At 44.3% G+C, this 19,182-nt stretch overlaps 1 protein-coding gene across 2 annotated transcripts in view; it reads left to right on the top strand.

Annotated features, from left to right (window-relative positions):
* The window catches only part of LOC138520773 (chitotriosidase-1-like), a 344,502-nt gene that overhangs the window by 151,675 nt on the left and 173,645 nt on the right, over window positions 1–19,182 (top strand). Inside the window, exon 3 of one of the 2 annotated variants that reach the window (XM_069633069.1) lies at window positions 5,235–5,377. The exons of the other annotated variant lie outside the window; for it this stretch is intronic. The gene's annotated coding sequence lies outside the window, so the exon portion shown is untranslated. The remainder of the gene's footprint in view (window positions 1–5,234; window positions 5,378–19,182) is intronic. 2 annotated transcript variants of the gene reach the window in all.

Genomic DNA, 19,182 nt, shown 5'->3' with positions numbered 1-19,182 from the left:
GTGTGTCGCCAGCCCATAACTCCGATAGCAAAATCAAGAGCCTTTGACAGAGCCTTGTATTTGCTTATGTTTAAGCACTCGTTAACGAGCGGCAGAAGAATCAATCATGCAGAGGACAAAAGTCTGCCCATGCAATATCAACAGACTCTCTTTAATAAAGCCAAAGTCTTAACTTTTGGGCTCAGCTTTTAGAAGGCCCACGCCTCCAGTGATTAGCATAGCATTATGACAGTAAAGAGCCTCTGAATTGGTGTGAAAGGTAGGACGTGTGGCCAAAGGGAAGGTGAAATAACTATTCAGCTTCTTATCTGGGCTCAGGGAATTGTGAGGGAAGTGGGAGCAGGGCTGGCTAAAGATGTATCAGGGCTGGTGTGGGCCTATTTATTTTTAATTTTTGGGGGGTACCCCTTGCCTTACAGTTCGAAAAACTAGTCCAAGGAACCTGTGAAGTGCTTACATTAATAATGAAGTCAAAAGAATGCAGCTAGGTGGTTAAAAGCTGCAGATTACCGGGTTTCTTTGTCATAAGACTGCCTACATGGGGGCAGCTGCTTGGGGGCCCATATAAACTGTAGAGTCTGAAAGGTCCAGACAGCATCCCTGGGTGGGGAGACCAACAGCACAATGGGTTTATTGGCCCCACATTGGCCTCACTCACTATCTGCTTTCAAAACTGTCATCCAGCCGCACCAAACGTTTGAGGCTGGCACTGCCCGTGCCTGACTGACTTATAGAGCTGAGGTCGGACGGAACAGGTCACAGATGTGAAACGGTGCCTGGGCTTTGCTGTTAACAAAGGCCCTGCAATTACTAACAAAGCATTTCACTGTTAGCACCTGCATTCATATGCATACATTTGTAGACAATTGAAATTGTGATGTGGGGTTAGCACTTGCATGCCTGTGGAGTGATTAGAAGTGGTGACATAAGACAGCTCATTCTCATAGTATTCCCCAAGTGTGGCGTTTCAGAAATGAAGAAGAGAGTTAACTTCTTGTAACATTGAAGCTTCACCAGAATGGTCTCATTCAAATGTTCAAAAGAAGTAAGCTACACCCATACAAGTAAGTGACTCCCTACCATCTAAATCAGTGGCCTTCAAATTGGGGGGCTGGCCCCCCTCAGTGGGCACAACGGATATTGCAGGGGTGAGAGTGAGGGGGTGGGGAACGGCAGGGGGTGAACTCTTAAAAAAGGATCAAGGTGACTTGTTTTTTAATAGAAAATATATGCAGTAGAAAATCTACTTATATTTTAAAGAGCGTGGGCCCCCCCTTGAACATCTTTTGGTCCCATTAGGTGGGCCAACCCCTGGGTGGGAGGCAGCAGAAACAATATCTTTACTCAAGTACTCAAGGTAGTGCTCGTGTGAAAAAGTTAAGACCACTGATCTAAATCCACTTTCTGAATAAATGGCACTTGATCTCACACACGGACAGATAGCAAATAAAATGTGTACAGCTGGCGTCAGCTCTGGCTGTAACAGAAACCCATAGTTTGCCTAACTACTGGTAACTGTATGCTAAAATATTCAGTGGCACCAGGTGACGGCTTACTGCGGTGCCAATGATGGAAAAGAGCATGCTATGTTGGGCACAGCTTGCAAAGTAAGATGCCCGCAGTGTGAACGTGTGCAATAGTTCAGATCACAGGTTTCTGGCTCAGACTTTTTTTGTCGCCAGCTGGATAAAATGAGTACCACTGCTTTTGGTAATTGTCAAATCAGCTTTTCATCCCTTCATGGTCATTAACTTGAGAACCAAGACTGCTGGTCAATACTACTTGATTTGCCAAATGATGGTAAAGCGCACAGACACCTGGAAGTGCCATGGTCAGCGATGCCACTCACCATCTTTCATCAGATTAGAATCCCTTTCACTCACCTTGCTGACTTCAAGCCCCTGTCTGTGGACACCGAAGACGACGCAGGCAGAGGAAAGCAAGTGTGCTTCTGAGGTCTCAGACCGGGGGTTCCCTAGGAGAGGGCGCCGCGAGGCCCCCCCAAAGTGCGAGGCCTGGGGCAATTGGCCCTCCTGCCCCCCCCTCGTGAGGGCCCTGGCAGGAGCAGCCACGGAGAGAAGCCCACCAGCAGGAGTCACCTTGAATGGTGTAACTAAGCTGAACTGCAGAGTACACACAGCGGAGAATAGCGTATTGAGAATAAGCACAGCTGAACAGGAGAGGTGTCCCCAGACACGAGGCAGACCGATAGAGACACAGAAGATTATTGGAGCAACCAAAGCTCACAAAGACTGCCGAGCAACTGACCAGAGGCGCGCAGGAGTAACAGGAGCAGCAGACTGAATGCTGGAAGACTGTCACAAAGCCAGATATCAGGAAGGAGCCACCAAGGAGAAGCGGTGAGTTGGCAGATAGTGTAGGGGCGTTCCATATGAAAAATCTGTCATCAGATGACGTTTTTGAATACTGAACAATTGAAAATGCAAAACAAAACTTTCATGAATGCCGAATCACAAAAGAAACTGACTTTAAATGGCAAAGAAGAAAGTTCCCTTATAAGGGATTGCAGGAGGGGAAGGTGCATAACAAGTATTACCCACGGCCAAGAGGCTGTCAAAAGTCTTTGGGAAAAACACCAGTGGAGACAGCCACAAATCAACAGTACCCACAGCCAAGAGACTATGGGAAATTAATACCTACACAACCACTGGGAAAGATATATAAGTAGCATTACCATCAGCCAAGAATTTGTGGGAAACTTTATAAAGCATCCAAAATACAAAAACACTTTTCAGAAATATACTTTTGGGAAAGTTTGAATCTCACATTGCCAACAATCAAGTGAACGTGAAGTCATATGTAAAGGTTGGTGTAGAGGATCTTGGAACCAATACTACCACCATGTTGAAAGTTAGTTGTGGGAGTTTTTCTTCCGGGCAGGCGAGTATACCAGGAAGGGTTTATAGTGGTTTGTCCTGACAGCTGAGTGGACCAGGAAAGAGAAACGTGGTTTGATATCTTTGTGGAAGGAAGATAAATAGAAATAATCTTAGTAGAATTGAGAGAATGTATGTACTGTATCATTTGTTTGACAAGTAGTCACATTATTGAAACAAGTTGCCTTTTGCTATCCTGGCAAAAGTGTTTTATTCAAGAAGTATTGAGAAAGACTGAAGTGCTATCTTGACAAGAAGCAATTTCTTTGAAGATACTGTTACACAAGAACAGACATTTTTTTGAACATGTGGTCTGCAGTAGAGATTTACGATGTAATCATCCTTTTAAGAGGGACATTGTGAAAGACATTGACTTGTTTTGATTTTCAGCCAACCTTGAAGAAAAGGACACTTGTGGTATTATTGAGAAAGACACAGTGGGTGAAAAACATTGTTCTATTTCTGTAATGTAAGTATTCCTGAATTGATCCAGGGGAAAGGAATACAACCCTGGATGCAATGAGTGTTTGCAAGAACATTTGAGTTTGAATTACAAAACAGCTTTTGTTTAATCAAAAGTCAGCCCTATTTTCCTTGTATAATTTTATTGTATGTACAAGTGTGAGGGCCAGAGGTATTTTGGACACTTGGTAATTTTTCTTTAGTTCTAGTTTGCTAGGCAGAGACCTCTTTATTAGCTTAGGGAAAGTGAGGTGTTTATCAAAGCCCCTTTTCATTTTGAATAAATGGAAAACCTTTAGAAAACTTTACCTTTGTGTCCGTCTCATATTTCCGACCCTACACATGTTGCAAGAGGTATTGTTGCATTTTTGGCAGACATGGCCCACCTCTGTGACTTCTCACCTCTGTTTGCACCTTTTCAGAAAAGTTGTAATTATTTTGAGTAATTTTGGGAGTTGAAACTGGATATGGCCATCGATATTCCATTTGTCGAATTTTCTGCATTTTCACTGGAAGTGAAAGTGCTTGGTTCCTTCTTGTGATAAGTAAATCTATGTGTGGACGGCCTTTTCATGTGTAGTTTTCATGCAATTGGTCTGGACGTATTTTACATGTGGACCAACATCACAGCAGAGCGGATAAACCATGAGTAATATGCTTATGCTCTGTTTATCCCATGATTTCTATGACAGAGATTCTATCAAAATGACCCAGAGCAGAGTTTTGTTTTTGCTATTATACCTTTTTTTGTTTGACACCTGTGCCTGTTTTGCGTTAAGTCCTTTGGTCATCTCATGAGGTATGGGGGTGATTTCAGCCTAGACTTTACATACATGAGCCAACACCTGTTGGCTTTGCCATTTCTGGTTTTCCTTTGCATTCTGGGACTAGTAGTTTTGCTTTTTCATTATACACCCCAGACTACATGCCACATTATACAAAGAAAAACACAGGTCTGGGTGACTTGGCCCATGTTGGTAAGTATGCTCACCAGCACTTCTCATTCCCCTTTGTCCCAGTGATCCCTTATTCATTAATGGAGGGCTGTATCCCTCCAATAGGCAAACCCAGTATCCAGGCTTTTTAAGAAAAATGAAAGTCCTTCCATGCTCTCAATATGCCTTGTAAGACCTACTCACTTCCTTTTTTGTCTGCTCCTCTCCGCCTTCCTACTTCACAGCCGCCAGCAGCAGGCAGATATGCTAGACAGACACAGAACTTGGTTCTGATACCTATCTGACCGCGCCAGTATCGGAAGACATGGTAAGGCCACACAAGTTATGCCCGACATCAGGGCGACGCATCGAGCAGCAGCTCAAGAAACTGCTTGACTTGGGCCCAGGATAGACACGGAAGTCTCCATGGTGTGCCCTCCCTCTGGATGATACGTTGGGAAGGTGCATGAGGACAGAGTGATTTCTTTGCAATATGGTGATCAGAGTATACAACTGAAATGCACCACTGTGCGCATGTGGCTCAATTCCGTACCGCAGTCACTGTCTCCGCCGTGCAACTCTCCCGAAACAAGCGCCCGCTTGCCTCCTGCTCAAACATAAGTGGGATAACAGGTTTTCAGTGTTGGTAATCAGGTTTTGTAACCCTCTAAACTAAACGTCTACAGACTCTGTATGGTGGGATTTGTACATGAAACTAAAATATAATCCTTGTTTGGAACTGTGAGAGCGCGATACTAGCAATGTGCAGAAATAATAACTTAAAATGTTTTGTTCCTCTTGAGTTATGCAGACACTTTGAAGAGATACAGGAAGATAATCAGGTGGCAGTATTTGCCAAGACACCAATCAAACCCATTTTAAACTTAACTGTGGTTTCTGAAGGAGATTAATATCGGACATGTCTGGATGTTTTTTGCAGAATAATGAAGTCCATGAAACAACTGCAAGCATTACATTAGAACACATCCTACCGAGAGGTAACCCTGAAGGCAACCTGTCGAATCAGTAGAAAATGGTGATGGCAAGTGCCAATGTCGTTGAAGACTGTGGATGCAATTGACTGTAAGAACACATGTTCTGTGGTGAAATATTCTCCCTGCCCCCATCTATCCTGGCTTTGCCATATACCTGCATGATCCATTCTTGTATGAAATGTATGTCACATTCCAGTGATACGTAACCATATTTTTCTTAGTGTACTGAAGGACGATGTTATCTGATGCCACTTCCTATGATGTCAAGTGGTGAAACGTCGTGTGCCACCGCGGCCTGTGATATTTTGGTGCAGGGTCAAATAAAATCACTTCCTGTGATGTCGTTTGGGGCGGGGTCAAATGACAACACATCCTGTGATGTCACTTGGCGTGGGGTGGGGTCAAATGACATCACTTCCTTTGATGGCATCGGGAGGTCAAGGGTCATGTGAGGTCACCTCCGCTACCCCAGGCATTTTGGTGAAATGACGTCGCTGCCCAGCAGCTGTGACATGAAGGCAGCAAAAATCTGCTATTCAGCCCAGAATGTTCTCTCGACACGGCTCCTTGTATTGGTGCGAACCACGTTCCACGTGTGCTCAGCAGAAGGTGGCCGCACAACTGGGGTAAGCAACAAGGTTTTCAGGGGATGAACACTGTCTCCTAAAATGAAATGTGAGCATAGACATAACCCTGCACCGAACGATTAGAAACACACATGTAACCCAGTTCCGGCCACTGAACAGGAGGTGCGCCATAGCAAAGATACATCTCCCACACATTCGACATACAACTCACACGCATATACATCTCTTACACTTTGACGAAATGACGGCTGCTCTGCAGGAGTACAGGGAGGAGTAGCGGCTGAAGCGCATGCTCAGTTCCACATGACTTCTAAACCAGCAGTGGTTCCAATCATGAAGGTGAAAGAGGCACAGCGCGACCAGCATATCTCTCCCCCCTGGAGTGCCAGCCCAGGCTGAGGGCAGGCTATATCTCCAGGGGCAATGTGAGCTGATAACAGAAGCCTCCCAAACAGCCTTATTGCAATGACTGCAAAAAACAATCATGTCTGACCAAGGTTCCATACACATATATACTTTTAATCGAACAATAAAATGCAAACAACTAACTAGTACAAACTAGAAAACGAACCCCTGTTAAAGCAACATTGTGAAGGCAGACTTCTCTGAATGGGCGCTCCAGGGGGGTGAGCAGGAGGCTTTCAGTCGATAAATGGGCAACAATGTCACTGTTCAAGGATATGTCTTGTACAAATGTCAGAGACGTGGGTTGTCACTATGGTTCCAACAGTTGGACCAGGGGACCAGGACCCCTTCACATCACCTTTGATTTCTTGTCATTGGGGACTCAACAGCATCAAGCTGGGCTTCTAGGACCTTTCACCATTAGGTTGGTGAGCTGTTCGACTGTGACCAATACGCGGTGAGGTCCAACCAGCAACAGCACGTTGCACAAAGAAGCTTGGCACAGACAGGTGATGCCCGGGTCAGTGCCGCTCACAGGGGGTTCAATGCAGGAATCAGGGCCCCCAAGGCTTTTCCTTGACCTTCTGGGTTCCTTGACTTCCAGGGTCTCCAAGGACAAGGTGCATTCTTCACCCCTACACTTGCAATAGCAGTGTTGTCCAACTTCAGGTCTTGAAGGCCAGAAACATGCCAGATTTTCAGGATCCCCTCATTAATATTCATGAGATAAAAGTGCATACAATGGGCCTCATTACGAGTGATCCGGTCTGGAAATAAAGGTGCCGGTAACAATGTTACCAGTACCTTTTCTGGACCGGGTCACTCTGAGTCTGCCGGTAGGGGCACTGAACAACCGGCAGGCCAGACCTGCTGGTAGTTCAGGCCCCTAACAGCAGGAAATTCACTGAAGCACTGGTGAATGGGAACGTACAGTACCGCGGCCACCTGTGATATCCCGGTAACAGAGGAATGTCAGGCAGCGGAAATGGTAATGAAAGGTTGCCGGCAGGCCGCCGGTAGAACCGGCGGAACTACCTGCAACCTCGTAATGAGGCCCAATGATTCTAACTATATGCACATTTTTTCTCATGAATATTAGTGTGGGATATGCTGAAACCCCATCAGGGTTCCGACCCTTGCGGTTTGGAGATGGATAACCCAGCGTAAAGGAAGTTGGCTGGCAGCACCTCCAGTGAACAGGGTCCTGATCCCAATTCAGTTAGCAGTGAGGCTTTGGTCCAAGAGCAGCCATTTATTTTACTAAGAATTTGATCCATGAGCAGCCCTTTTATTTTGTGTTCTAACGTAATTTTTATTTTCTTATTTATTTATTTATTTATTCAACCCTTGCCTTGTCGTCATCAGCCTCTGCATGCTCCAGGCATTGAGTTGATATAAACTCAGGTGCGTGGGAGCAACAGCTGCCTCTCCTTATGGCAACCTAGCATTCACACCGTCCACCTGATGCTATGTCATACTTGCCAACATGACGAAATTAGAGAGCATACTAGCAGTTTTAGAACTTTGGAAAATGTACTAAGAGGAGAAAGAGGACCCGCCACAAGAGGAGTGAATGCTTAGTCAGCATAAAGGGGAAGGCATTGAGCCCTCAACTCCTCTCACTTTGCCAGAAATTAAGAGCATGGAGTAGTGACAATAGTCCTGAAGAGAGCAAAAGGAAGGAAGATGCCTGTCAGTATATATGAGATAAGGAAGAAAGAGGCGAGAGATTGAAAATATCGACAGACATAGGCTGAGAAATTAAGAGATGGAAAGGAAAAAAGGATAGGGCTGATGAAGTAACGCTCACAGAGAACAAATGGATGGGAGGACAGCTACTACTCAAGTTAGATGGAAAAAGCATTGAGGAGGTTAGGCAAAGAGAAGACACGGACGAGTAAGAAAAGAAGGACAGGTAATGAGAAAAGAGATTGAGGGAGGATGAGCAAGGAAGAAAAAGCAGGGATCGACGAGAACAGATATATAGAGAAAAACAAGAGAAAGACAAAAAGCGGGCAGAGGAACAAAGGAAGTATGACTAAAAAAAGAAAGCGATAGAAGAAAGAGATAGGGGGGAAAGAAAGAGGAAGAAGAAGAAGCACACAAAGTGGAGGTAAAAAGATTACAGAGAAGGAGAGAAGAAGAGGAATGAAGACAGGAAATGAGAAGAGAAGAACGAAGGCAAGAGGAAGATAGAGCAAGAAGGGATCTAAGAAAGCAAAGGGAAGTGGATGAAGAGATAAAACAGAATAGAAGGCAGCGAAGTCTGGATGCCAGTATCATCCTTAAAGGATGAATGAGGCTGAGCGAGGAAATACGATGGGATAGAACAAAGGAGATTTTTCTGATAAAGGAAGTAGCTCTAGAAACTCCTAGATTAGCACTAAAAGAGGAAAGATATGATGTGGAAAATATTGGTGAAATGATTGATAAGATATATCAACAAATAAGGCAGGACTGCGAGTATGGGACTCGAGGGAGAGGTAGCCGATCTCCGGTATCTCAACCACGAAATGAGGAGAAAACATGTTTAGTGATGAACGCCAAGCACTGACTTTGAGTAGACTAAATTTAAACAGAGACGAAAAAGATGATGGTCACACGAGTTGGGGTCTAGCAATGTCAGACGAAGAAAGAGAGTAAGGTTATGAGATAGAGGGAGAGGGTGCGTGTGCCCCCTGGGAAGTCAACAGATGGATAAAGAGGTAGGATGGTTAGATCTGGAACACCCTAAGGAAAGAACACCAGATCCTATACCATATCCTGAGCTTCCCCAAAGACGATTATGTAGTGGGAGAGGAGTAGATCCACCTTATGTGAGCAGACTGAGGTCATTACCAGCATGGAGGCGAATAGGGACGATTACCCCTGCATTGCGTAAATGAATAATGGGGTCTGATTATGGGATGGGGTTCTCACAGTTCCCCTTGTTAAAGAAGGGGGGGCAAGAGCGCAATATATTCTATGGCCACAGATGGATAAGGATAATTTGAAATGCAAGCTCCCTAGTTTGACCTCTGGGCCTGGGAAATGGATATACCAATTATAGAAAATAACAGGAGGAAACACGCTGGCCTTAGGAGACATAAAAGGTCTATTGGCAACTATTCTTTGAGAGAGAGCTGACGACATATGGAGGTGAGATGGGATATGCACGTGTGACAGCACAAACCACAGCGCACACTGGAGCGCCATTTAATAGTTGCAGGGCAGATGTTTGGAGGGCTCTCAGGGTACAGTATCCTGATATATCAGATATGGGTGCAATTATGACAGGTAAAATGAAAGAAGATGAAGACCCTATTGCTTACATTCAGGATATTCAGGAGAAAGGGCAGCTTGAAACGCGTGAACCGTGGGAAAAAACAGTGGAACTATTTTATCATATTCTATGTCAGGGATTGCCAGAACCAGTACAGAGACAAATTAATAAACAAGTAGGGATGGAAGCGAAGCCATGGGCTGAGATACAGTTAACCATTGTGCATCATTGTCGGTTATTACAAGAGAAGAACAAAAAGAAAGATGAGAATCGAAAGATTGAGGAAGCTAAGATAGTTTCAAAGAAATTGGCAGAGTTTTCTATAGAAGGGTCAGTATTGACAAGCAGAGAAGGAGTGGGAACGCAAGAAATAATGGGTACGTCACAGGTGAATAATGCACACCCAATGGATCAAAGTGGATATGGGCTTTGGCCACAAGGAAGAGGTGTAGGTTTCAGAAGAAGAAGAGGTGGATTTCAGAACACCCAAGGCGGGTTTCAGAATGCCCGGGGTGGATTTCAAAATGCTCAGAATGGAAGTCAGAAAACTCAAGCAGGGTGTGCCAGCAGCCACCTCCAGTATGTTGGAACTGTGGGATGACAGGGCATATTGCACGCGTATGTAGGAACCAAGGGAATGCGCAACAAAAGTAACAACTTTCAAGAGGGGGGACAGTTTACCCACCGCCATACAGCACACAAACACGAGACGGCTTTGACCAGAATTACACATCCTATCAGGCACAAGCGCCGCAAGTACAGCAGGCGCAGAAGCAGGGGCTGGTACAAATTCACCCACTGCAAGGGTAGTCACAACAAGCACCTGTGCAAACCCAACAGAATGCGAGCAAGGGGCAAATACTGACACCTAGGATAGGCGGTGTCACTGTGGTATGATGAAACTGTTTTACGGGGACGGGGATGAATTTATACCCTCAATAGGACAGCTCACAGGGTGACTTTATGTGTTCAGTACTACCCGTGACACCAGAACCCCAAGAGAAACCAAGGGTCAATGTGACGACAGGAGGAAAATCCTTTTTCTTTCTTGTGGACACTGGGGCGACTCTCTCGTGTATAAGAGAGGGAAAATATCCAATGTCAGGTATTGCCATGAATGCTCAAGGGTTCTCTGGAGCTACAAATTGAGTCCCTTTTACTGATAAATTACCTGTTTCTATAGGGAAATGTGACATGTCTGTCCCCTTGCTATATTCACGACAGACGCCATTTAACATCCTGGGAAGAGATTTGATGACGAAACTTAACACCATGATTTCATTCACTGATCAAGGGATAGTGTGCTCCACTCAAGGAATAACTATTTAAACGTGAGACAGTTTGTACTGGCGTTTACAGGACATGTGGCTCTACAAGGAGTCCCGGTAGATCCAGAGGTCTTCACGTATGGGGTGAGCATTTTATTGACAAGGCTACCTGAATTAGTAGGGTAGAGTGTGCAGATACCGCATGAGTTTTTATTCAGACCACAAGTACCCATGGACGAGGAAGAAGGAAAGACTATTCCTATAGAATTGGAAGCAGTTATAGTATGAGGAGAAATAGCAATGCTTGAAGGAGCAGATGACGAAGGCAGAGCATGGGGAACTATGATAGCTCTTGAAGAGGGATACAGATTGACTGACACAACAGATTAATATATGTTCAGAGATTAACGTATCGATGATGAGGTAGTGTTTTTTTATAAGCATTATATACTGGATAAAGATTGAGAAAAGGGAAGTCCCACAGTGAATGGTGATAATGCGGCAAGGACCAGCGTTCTTTCAGGAAGATCTAGAAAAGGTGCCAGGAGTCCTTTGTCTACGAGCCTGTATGATGTAACCCCATTGAAGGGAATATCTGAGGTTAAAATAAAACTCAAGCCAGGAGCAATTTTGCTACAAGCAAAACACTACCCACGGCATATTTGAGACTATTTCAGCACTAATGTATCAGGGAATACTAGTGCCATTGGAATCCTTGTGCAATACTGCGGTGTATCTGATTAAAAAATCTAAAGGAGGGTCGTGGAGATTTATCCAGGACTTGCACCCTCTTAATCAGATTGTAGAAGCTGAGTTTCCATTAGTTCCTAATCCTGCAACAATATCGTGTAGTATCCCAGTTGAAGCTAAGTATTTTACGGTGATAGATTTGAAAAATGCGTTTTTATCGATCCTGTTGTATAAGCACTCACAAGACCTTACTTCCTTTGTGTTCAGACAAAAGAGACTAAAACATACTTGTTTACCTCAAGGGTATTGTGAGTCGCCATTGATCTTTAACACGGTCCTACAAATGGATCTAGGTAACATTGAATTCAAGAGTGCAGTAATTCAGTACGTAGATGACATATTGATTTGCAGTGAAAAAGAAGACGAATATCGAATTCTATGTTGATATACCCTGTGTGTAAGAAAATGCTCTAGTGGGAGAGGAAATTCTCATTATTGATGTTTCTTCAAATATGGGCCAAATCAGTAGGGAGAGACATTCAGGCTACGCAGTTGTAAGACACAGATCAAATGGTGAATTTTAGGTAGTGGAAAGTGCAAGACTACCATCTAATTTTTCAGCACAAGAGGCAGAATTGGTAGCGCTTATTGTTGCGCTCAAAAAACACAAAGGGCAGGAAGTGACGGTGTACAGTGACTCTTCCTACTTGACGGCAACCCTACATGCAGGGCTGTCATTGTGCAAAAGGAGGGGTTACCTCTGCGCAGACGGCACTCCAGTTCAACATGCATCTTTATTGGACAGGCTCATTAAGGCAGTACAACTCCCAGTAGGCATATCAATCATAAAGTGCACAGCACATACTAAACAAACAGACTTTATCTCTTGCGGAAACAAAGCCACAGACATAGAAGCCAAAGGAGTTGCATATTCTTCTGAAATTTTGAGTTTTGATACTGAAGATACTAAAGAAAATTTGCTAGTATGGGAGGGGTTTAATATGCTGTCAATTACGTAACTAACAGAGATTCAGGGTAGAGCCCCACAAGAAGAGCAAGAGTTATAGAAATGTAGGGGGTGTTCTTTATCCCCCACGGAAGCATTATGGGGACAGGAAAGCACTAGAAAGCCAGTGATGCCAGCAGCATTGTGGAAGGTCGCACTTGAGCAGATGTATTACCCCACGCATACAACCAGAGAATGTCTTGCTGCCATAATTGCAGAAGACTGGTTTGTTCCCAATCTATTGGAACACGTTGCACAGTTCATTGTGAATTGCATTGTGGGTCAGGTGTTTACTGCTGGGCATACACTGAGAACAATCAGAGGAGTAATACCTCAACCGAATGGTCAATTTCAACATTTGCATATTGATTATGTTGATATGCTGCAGATATGTAATGGATACAGGTATATATTAGTGGTAGTATGTCCCTTCTCCAGGTGGATCGAAGTCGGTCCATGTACACACCCTGATGCCACTTGCGCAGGAAAGTTTTTATTGTGCAATGTATTTCCAAGATGGGGTGTGTGTGAAGTACTAAGATTTGATAATGGACTACACCTTGTTAATGAGCTATTTGAACAAATAGGATTTCTATTGAGCATAAAGCATATGTTTTCTTCTGCTTATCATCCACAAGCAAATGGAATTAGTGAAAGGCTCAACGGCTTCTTAAAGGGAGGATAGCCAAGATCAAATTAACTTTGAAGAAGGGATGGCTATATTGCCTGGCTATATTGCCTACGCTTAGCCTTATAAGCCCCTCAAAATGAGCCAGATTCAGATGACCATCTTACTCCCCATGAGTTAGTGACAGGGTGTCGCATGAGGACACCTATTACGCCTTCATCTAGAGTCAGGAGCGATACCCAGAGTGTAGGGAAGGCTCTAGGTGATGAAATGCATGATTATTTGCCATGTATGACTACCAGTGTTTCTTTCATTGAAGATCGAGTCAAGCACCAGAGGGAGGGGTCAAGGAACACGGGAGAGGACAGTCCAGCGACCAATCCAAGTGAACTATTGCCAACGCCAAAGTTATATGTTGGTAACCAGATCCTTATCAAGAATGTAACCCGCAAGTGGCACGAGTCTAGGTTTAATGGTCCCTTTTGTGTTGTGGAAGTCTCCCCTTCTGCAGTTAAGGTATCGGGAAGAAGAGCTTGGCTGCATTTCGGAGATGTTAAAATCTACAAAGGCGAGACCCTCCCTCCATCGCCCATTGACCAAGAAGCAAGACACGAAGAAGAATTTCCGCGTGTGCAGAGTCGATAGATGACCAAGAAGAAAGACGATAAAAGAGTGTGTGGTTAGCACATATATCGTTTGGACTGGAATTCATTGGACACTCCTTAAACCTGTAGCAGGAAGTGTCCAGACTTGCAGAGAATTCCAGAGGTTGAAAACTTATTTTTTAGAAATTCCTTGAAGAAGCCAAAATTGCATTAATATGATGCCTAAACATCAGTTCCTGATTGGAAATTGTAAGAGAGATCAATACCCAGATTCATATTTAGGAGAATATCTGTTTCAATGATGAATATATTATACCCATCGACAGTGACACCCATCGGTTTGTAGTTGTTATTTTTGTGTTTATACTTTTATACTTCAGTCCTACCCTGCTCTTCTTAGGAGAGATGTTAATATTTACACCTTTCTACATGCAAAGACTCTTAATCGCGATTATTGAGCAGATTGTGCAAATACGAATACAAAATTGAATTCCTGTATTAAAAATGATTTGTGATGGGGATAATGTGATTATAGAAAGAGCACGAGTTCAACAAATACTGGGATGGCACACCAAATGTTTCTCCAGACTTCTATACCTGATATACACATGCCTGTGTATTCTCTTTAACTTTCTGTATCTTACATTTTAAAGTCTCTATTATCCTAATGTTCCCATTGAAAAAAGAACTCCTATGATTATTCCAAATATGAGTACAAATGATGATAATTTCTTTAACCTCTATGGGCATGTTAAGCGACACAAGAGGAATGCAGAAGAAGATAACCAGGGGATAATACGTGGAATCAGCACATGAATAAGGTGGGGGAGAGAGCATCTGATGTAAATTGCTATGTCTGCTCTCTCATCCCCTATATCATGAATACAGTAAAGACCTTAATTTCAAATGAGATGTCAGCACATGATGCAAAGTACCTCGGTGATCTAGCAGCATGTACTACTAGAGGACAGTTTTAATGGAACTGGGCAACCTTGCGATGGAGATCAAGACAGTTGTTTCCATACCAGGATGATTATATCAACACAACACAAATAGAGAAAGAGCCTGGATGGACAGACAGGATGCTTGTGTATCCTGCTGCAGGACAAGACAAGGTAATTGTTGAAGAGATGAAAAGAATTAACTGTTCTGACATGACGGAAAAGACTGGAATGCCTGGCTGCTGGGAACGTTCACAACTGCTGATCTATGGATGAGTGAGTACCAACAAAGGATGGGAAGAGTGAATGATGTCCTGTGAAACTCACCTGCTGAGTAAGGTAAGTAAATGATGAGTGTCTCAAGTCTTGGGCCAAGCACTCCACACTGCTGACATGGGTGGAAGACGAAGCAGGACCGGCGTCTGTAGTCCCATTGGTTAATGCAACAATGTGGTTTCAAGGCAAAGGGAAAAATTAGGTTGGACATAATATGGGGTGCAAAAACACCATTGATGATTCAGGAATGAGGAGAGGGATGGCTGCCCTAATGGATTGATATTGGGCCTGGATCTAGAGCATATATGAAGTTGCCCAGGAATTGGGGTGGAGTGTGTTCTTTGGTGAATATCCATGTTCCAGCATTTATGATTCCACAGAGTGACTTGAAGATTAAAGAATTTCCAAAGGTGGACAATCACCTGAGAAAGAAAAGGTCAATAGAACTTTGTCAGATGAAGAGATCACACTATTTCTCACAAAAATCACTAATGGCTTATGAGGACATTCCTGACGAGCACAAACTGTTCAGCGAACTGCAGTGATGTTCACATCTATTTTCATGCCTGGAATCCAAACAGCGGTGAATGCCAAATGGCTACAGATGAGCAGGTGAGAGCTGCTGCAAACAGTCAATGCCACTATATAAGTATTTAACGCTATAAAAGAAGAGCTGAGGGCCATAAGGCTGATGACCCTCCAGAATAGATATGTCCTTGACATAAATACTGCAATGGAAGGAGGTGTTTGCGCCAAGATCGGCCCATCATGTTGCACATTCACACCATCTCATGACGGCAAGAATGGGACCTTGATGCATGCCATATCAATGTTGACAGATGTACACATAACAATGGTGGATGAGAAAGAGGCCATTGGAGATGGCAGTTGGTTTGCATTACTGTTCTCATGGATTCCTTATTGGATGGCCAACTTATTCAAGTTCCTTAGAGCAATATTGCTGATAATCATATTTGGAATCTCTATGATCAAAATTATAATTGAACAATGTAAGAAGACAGCAAAGAAAGCAGTGGGAATGAAGATCTTGATTGATGAAAAGGATGGACCAAAAGACAAGGTGCTGACTGATGATGCCATCAGAGACTATATAAAAGCTAGTATTGTGGCACCTGAAGGAACGGAATTTTGGTATCCAAAGGTTCATAAGAATTATGTGGGATGTTGGGTTTACTGTACCCCGAAGGGCCAATGCAATTACATGACTTGGAGTGTGGATGAACACATTAAAACAGTGGGCACCCTGAGGGGGGTTGATGCCCAAGAAACACTTCTTCAAGAGAAGATGCAAAGAAGCAGAAGAAATTAAGGAGGTGGTTGAGGACTCGACCAGAGGGGGGAATGTAAAGCAGCAGCTGTATACATCTGCAGGAGATCCCCCTTGCCTCTCTGTATTGGAGACATGAGACCGTGCCTTGCCTGACACCAGGTATCGTACCAATACTGCAGCGAGTCTTTGGAAGGAGATACCCATTGAGACAACCCTATCGAATGTAACCTGAAGTGACGACAACCGTCAGGAAGAACTCCCTGAAGGAATATGAGAAACAACTAAGCAAATTAACTGATGATGTCATTAGAAAGTGTGCACGACATCCCGAGATGCTGACTAAAGACAATGTGTGGATCCTAGAGGACAGATGATGAAGTAAAGAATCTAGTAACCTAATCAATGTGGGAAAGAAGATTCCACATTAAGAAAGTGCTGAAGAAAATAAAAGTTCAATAAATGTAGGGACACTGAAATGCAAGGTAGATCAAGTCATCATAGAAGCCAGCTATGAGTAGTAAAGAGAATGCTGGCAAAGCCACCATTGTACAGAAACTGGACTTTGGTATCATGAATTAAATAAGCCAGAAACCATGAAGGGGGAATGGAAAAGCTGCGTCGCAGCAGAATAATAGGCTCATGGAGCTGCGTGATGAGGCTGCTTGGCCTAAGGTCAAGATCCTAGAAATCGAGGTCAGCTATCGACTCTGAAGAAGAACGAGTGTGCACAGGATGAATCTTCTCACAAAGGAGGCCAAGTTTTAATTCTTTTAGAGCATTTAAAGCTGCAAAATGGACCAGATCATGGTCTCCTGTCACGTGAGCCTAGGATGGATATAGAGCTTGAACTTGGAGTTCCCGACACGATAGCGAGCTCCCTCACTCCTGTGCATTCTCAAAGATGAGAATACTCTACAAGGCCAACTACAACGACAATTTTATGGCAGGAGGCATGAGCGATGAGAGATGCTGGGCTAATTGGGTGTTGAGGTAGTTTCATGTCCTATGTCTCTGCACCTGGTTCTGGGCTTACGTGCTGCTAAATGAACCGAGTGTTCCAGACATGGCACAAGTGTGCCAACCAATTTTATTAGTCCGTATAACGAAGGACCTTATCGCTTGTAGGACAAATGATAAACTGTGTACCGAATGTTTCTAAAGTGCCATGTCTTCAGAGGTAGGCATAAGTTGTCCACCTGATAAAGGACTCCCAATAACAATCCTAGCTCCCATATAAGTGTATATATAGATGTTTCCCTTAACCAACCCCAACCCTTGATAGGTTTTTCACTATTGCCACATAGTATGATGTCACTCTGATGCATTGTTGAGTATAAGAATTGTATTTTTTGTGGAGATCTTTGAGAGACTGAGCATACATCCATTGATGTTCGTTGTAACCTCACTGTTTTAGATAATTGTTAATAAAACAGTCACTTGCCATCTTCTTGAGTTTGTCAGGGGTGTTGGACTCAGAATTATTCTGTTGTAATCACATCCATTGTATATGCACGTTCCGAAGGCCATCAGCTGAAGTGAGTCAAAAGATGTATCCTCAGACCTGTGCCTCAATCTCTCAAGTACTTCAGATAACTGCTAACTGCTGTAACAAAGTCCCCTGTGGGGGTCTCGAAGCACACATCATGTAAAGAGTGGGGTTCACCAGATCGTCCTTGTGAGAACACAATGGCCTGGGTCAGTGCCTTAAGTGGCACTACAAATCGAGCCGGGGCCCATCGAGGGGGCGTGGCCTAACAGGCTCTTGATGGGCCGTTAGGCCACGCCTCCTTGACGAGACCCGGCTCAATCGGCTACTGGCACCCCTGCCAGGCAGCCTTTTGTAGAGATTAGCACCCTCTCCCCTACAGGGGAGAGGGTGCTGATCTCTGCATTTATTTTGTATAGGCTTGCCTGGCAGGGGACAGCGCCTCGCCTATTCAGCCTTGATGGTGGTGCTGCCCCTCGCCAGCTGGGGAGGGGCAGCGTCACCATTAAGGCTGAAAGGGTGAGGCCACTGGAAGCAGAGGCCTTTTTCCTAAAGACTGAAACTCCCGCGAATCTGCGGGAGCTTCAGTATTTAGAAAGCAAGGCTTCTGCTTCCAGCGGCCTCACGTTTCTCCATAATGGTGGCGCCGGCCCACGTGGCATCCCTTGATTAAAGGGATGCCTCGCAGGTGCGGCGCCATCATCATAGCTGAAAGGCATTTTTTTCTGAAGCCCTCGCAGACGAGCGAGAGCTTCAGGCTGTAGAGAAAAATGCCTTTTCGTGTAGTGGCCGGGGCTGCCATGGGAGATTAGTGGGCCCTGGCAGGGCCCCGCCTCAAAACGAAATTTCGGAGCCTGCCGGGGCCCAGCCCCGGCAGGCCCCGGCCCACTTAAAGCCCTGGCCTGGGTTAGATAAATGCTCAGCAGGTAATTGGGGGATCTCTACAAATGCAGAGGGACACTAAGAATGTTCCAGGATGGGATAAACTGAATGGTGATTCCTTAGTTCTCCCAGGGTTCCCCCTAATCTGAAATGTTCTCACCACTCCAGGGACTCCGTACTTCTGATTTTTTTTTTTGTTGATGGTATGGTTTATTTCTCTAAACCTTTCATCATGTGATTATGAATGAACTTATATATCTACTTGGATTCTTGTTCTATAATCAGAAAGGGGGTAATGGAAATTGGGCGATAGTTTGCCGGACAGGAAGGATGAGCTGTGGGTTTCTTGAGAAGAGGATGCACAAGGGAGTGCTTCAGAGGGGAGGGGAAGGATCCTGAGGCAAACGAGTGGTTGCAAAAATCAGCAAGGGCAGGAGCGAGGGTGTCAATGTGGTCCTTGATGGTTTTGGAGGAACAGGGATGAACCTGTTTTGACAAGGCTTTCATAGATCGGACTTGTCTAGCGACCTCGTCAGGGGAGAAAATAGGAAAGGAAGAGAAGGATG

This window comes from Ambystoma mexicanum, chromosome 13, assembly GCF_040938575.1.
Source record: "Ambystoma mexicanum isolate Mex_15411 chromosome 13, UKY_AmexF1_1, whole genome shotgun sequence".
NCBI lineage: Eukaryota > Metazoa > Chordata > Amphibia > Caudata > Ambystomatidae > Ambystoma > Ambystoma mexicanum.
Note: the sequence above shows the minus strand (reverse complement) of the source record. Positions and strands in the feature narration are given on the sequence as shown.